The sequence below is a fragment of the Eufriesea mexicana genome, unplaced genomic scaffold (assembly GCF_001483705.2).
Source record: "Eufriesea mexicana isolate 0111107269 unplaced genomic scaffold, ASM148370v2 scaffold54369, whole genome shotgun sequence".
In the NCBI taxonomy this organism is placed as follows: Eukaryota; Metazoa; Arthropoda; class Insecta; order Hymenoptera; family Apidae; genus Eufriesea; species Eufriesea mexicana.
The window spans coordinates 1-3,638 of NW_016959711.1; the positions used below are offsets into that span (position 1 = coordinate 1).

At 32.2% G+C, this 3,638-nt stretch overlaps 1 long non-coding RNA gene across 1 annotated transcript; it reads right to left on the bottom strand.

Annotated features, from left to right (window-relative positions):
• Nucleotides 1-610: 610 nt before the first annotated feature.
• On the bottom strand, nucleotides 611-1,577 carry LOC108554672 (uncharacterized). The gene is made up of 3 exons (XR_001890717.1): nucleotides 1,512-1,577; nucleotides 1,164-1,262; nucleotides 611-772 (listed from the first exon to the last, which is right to left on the bottom strand). It is a non-coding gene; the product is annotated as an uncharacterized LOC108554672 (long non-coding RNA).
• Between the last annotated feature and the right edge of the window lie 2,061 nt (nucleotides 1,578-3,638).

Genomic DNA, 3,638 nt, shown 5'->3' on the forward strand with positions numbered 1-3,638 from the left:
AAAAAATCTTACAACATTCTACGATTTTTTACAATAATATCAAACATGTAATTAAAAAATGTTCAACGATTACCCTAGACATTAACAATGTTTGAATAAAATGAAAGTACAAACACACATTGAGTCTATCTTCGTAACATAATTAATGTTCGCCATTACCAAGTTTCGACATAGATTTCACGACTTTGGATACAAACCATCACTGTGTCTGCTGCTCGTTCTCTAATACGACCGTTGGTGCGTTCATACGTTCTACGTGATTCTTAGAATCAACGAATAATCTGCAACAGCAAAAATCATAAATTTAGCATGAATATGTAGAATTATCACAAATTATATTAAAATATGAGAATAATCGTACTCAAATTTCAATTTGAAAGCTAATATTTCTTTTGTAAAAGCTATTAGTAAATCCAACAACCAAATGAAAAAATGGTATTTCAAAAAACTTGTAAAATTATTTGATTGTGCCAAAGTTATGTTCAAAAAGTTATTACATAGACAGATGTTAAGAAAATGAAGTTAGCAATGGTATTAACATGGTGAAAGGACAGAAATGAAAGTTCTGCACAACAATAAATGAAAAGAATACCTGAATTCGATCTCACGTCCAGTTGCCGCGACGTACAAAAGGAGAATGACCCCACCCTATCATGGCGTCGCCTAGCCGTCAGCGGATTGGTCGAGAGAGCTCTTCCCGCCATTTCCAAAGCCCGCGATAGCACGGAGATTTGAACTTTGTAGAGGTTCTCATGGTTGACGAATCACGTATCTGTGGAGTATATAACGTGAGAACCTCTTTCCTTCGTATAACTATTTCTATTTAATATTGTTATTCACATATAATATTATATATTTAAAGCTGTAATTAATTATGACTATTCAGAATAATTATAAATATATGAAAATACTTATTAAAAATTAAGATTATTGATACAATTCATATGACCACTTTTCATGACCACGTCAAATTATCAAATCAAATTCGTCATATCATGAAAGTTACTTCAATTGTTTAGTTAATTACAGAAAATCAAATGGATTTATTCCAACTTATAGCTCTATTACTAAAAAAACATGATATTTATTTGTTTCTACCATTAGAAAAGAAAATGCTGTGATACGAATATTCCCAGAATAAAAGAAATGTGTTCAATAATTACCAGTTTTCGATGAACAGCAGTTACGTTCTACATTTGTCATACTGGCAGCTGTATCGTATAATATTGTAGTCAAACTTATTCCCACCATCAATGATTACTCTGCACAGAAGAAATCAAAATCAAATGTACAAAATTATAATCAACCAAAGGAGACAATGATTTTGTGTCAAATTTTGTTTTAAGTAACTAATATGATTCTAATAGCGAAATACATTAATATTTTTTAAGAGGAATAGAACAAATTGAAAAATTATCTGATTTTGTCACAATGAGATTGCTAATGTATAAGAACTCAAACGATAAATATAAAAGTTCTAAGCAACAAGGAGACGATGGTAATATACTTACGTGATATTACGTGATACGTTTTAACGATGCATCAATAGTAGATTGAAATTCACAATACTTGGCGACGTCTAGCTGTCAGCGGTATGGTCCAAAAACTTAGCTGCCCCCTCCACTTTCGAAGACCGCAACAAGTCGAAGATTTGAACTTCGTAAAACTTTCAGAGTTGACGCATCACATGTCTGCGAATAGTATATGCGTAAGTAAATCAGAATAACATACGGCGAAATTCATATTCGATAATTTAATTTAGGCAAAGAAAATTGTGTTGTGGTTGAACAAACCTAATAATGTTGTACAAGTACTATCAAAATAACCGTCGAAGTATTCCGCAGTATGTATGCAATATACATAACGATACGTCCCCGCGCCATGATTTCCAGAGATACAATGCTGCACGGCTTTGTTCGTTAGCAAAACTGTTCCAATCAACGGTCAGTTGCCGGCGCAGCGTGGCGGGGGGAGCGGGGGGAGGTAAGGAATGCCTCGCAGTCAAGGCCAAATTTCAAGCAGATTGATGTTTTTGTACAGTGTTTACAGTTTCGTTCGTCGAACTGTAGAAGTCAGGGGATCAAAAGGAACTTCTAATATCTTGCTTTTTGTTGGATAAAATATTCTGTACAAGGACCAGAACCGTTTGATGAGTATATTTCATAGCAAATTCCAGTACTCTAGAAAATATTATCACAGTCAGAAATCGTATATTTGAAACGAGATAATGCATCACTGGAATATACACTTACATATATTTGTTCGATTTGAAGAAATGAAATTTATTGTGGTGATTGAGAAATAACTCAAATCAATAACAATATTTTAAATTCAGATAATTCGGTGCTCTTGATGTGAATGTATCATTAGATGTTAATATAAATACATATATATCGATCTCCGTAGTAAAATATTAATACGGTAATCGTCCCTAACCACGTCCCAACCACCCTTCCTTTCATGTAAAAATCAACAAACAAATAAATTACTCTTTTGATGCACGTTTGCAAAACGTTCAATCTTTGATCGCTGTGTAAATCAAACATCAAAGGAATTTAAACGAAAAACCGCCGCGGAAGACTAAATCTAGAGGTAAAAGATAAATTGAACCTGGAAATAAAAGATAAATTAAACCTGGAAGTAAAGGATAAATTAAACTTAGAAATAAAAGATAAATTGAACCTGGAAAGGAAACATAAATAAAACCTGGAAACAGAAGACAAATTAAACACAGAAGAAACAGGTTAATTATGTGAGATGATATTATCCTACAATTTCTCAATATCAGCCTGAAAATGTAGAATAGTTGACAATTAAATAATTTGTCAAACAGTTGACAAAGAAGAATGAAATATCTCCCAAAGCATTAAATATATTCTACTAACTTAATACTACCCAAAACTACTTAATACTACCCACTTCATGCAACACTTCATGCAACCCATTACCACTTAATACTACTTAATATTACTTAAAACTAAAAATTTTACTTAACTTAAAGACTAATGTGCCAGCACTGATCTTATAATTAGTAACTTATAACTGACTTAATCATAATCCAAACTTGACATAAAAACTCATAACCATAAATTATCATTAATTTCAGAATAGCGTACATATTTGAAAAAATAATTCACCTTCTATTTAATGTCTGAAGGAAAGAACAAACCCAACCAACAAAGAAAATTCAAAGATAATAAATACACGGAAGACTAAATGTGACTTCCAGCCTCCAGTAATCCAAAGAACCTAAAACAAAAATAATCAGCCCTACTTATATCGAAATTAAAGATATTTCAAAGTACCAAGCATAGGGAGATTAAGGATATCTTTCACAGTATACTATCACAAATCAGATGAATTTTAATGAAATCTCTAGCTATCACAAATCTAGGAGGTTTCAACACAACCGACCTATAACAAACCTAGAGGACTTTCGCAAAACCTTTCTATCATAAATCTAGAGAAAATTTCAAACATCTCATGTACACAAGAAATCAAGGATTTCATCAGAAAAATCTGAATATTGAAGAAACACTGTGTGGGCGTTGAAGAGACTCACGCAATTTCCGTTGGCACCATAACGTTTCCCAAACACAACACACTGTAGAAAAAATAGTAAAATTATTATAAATAAT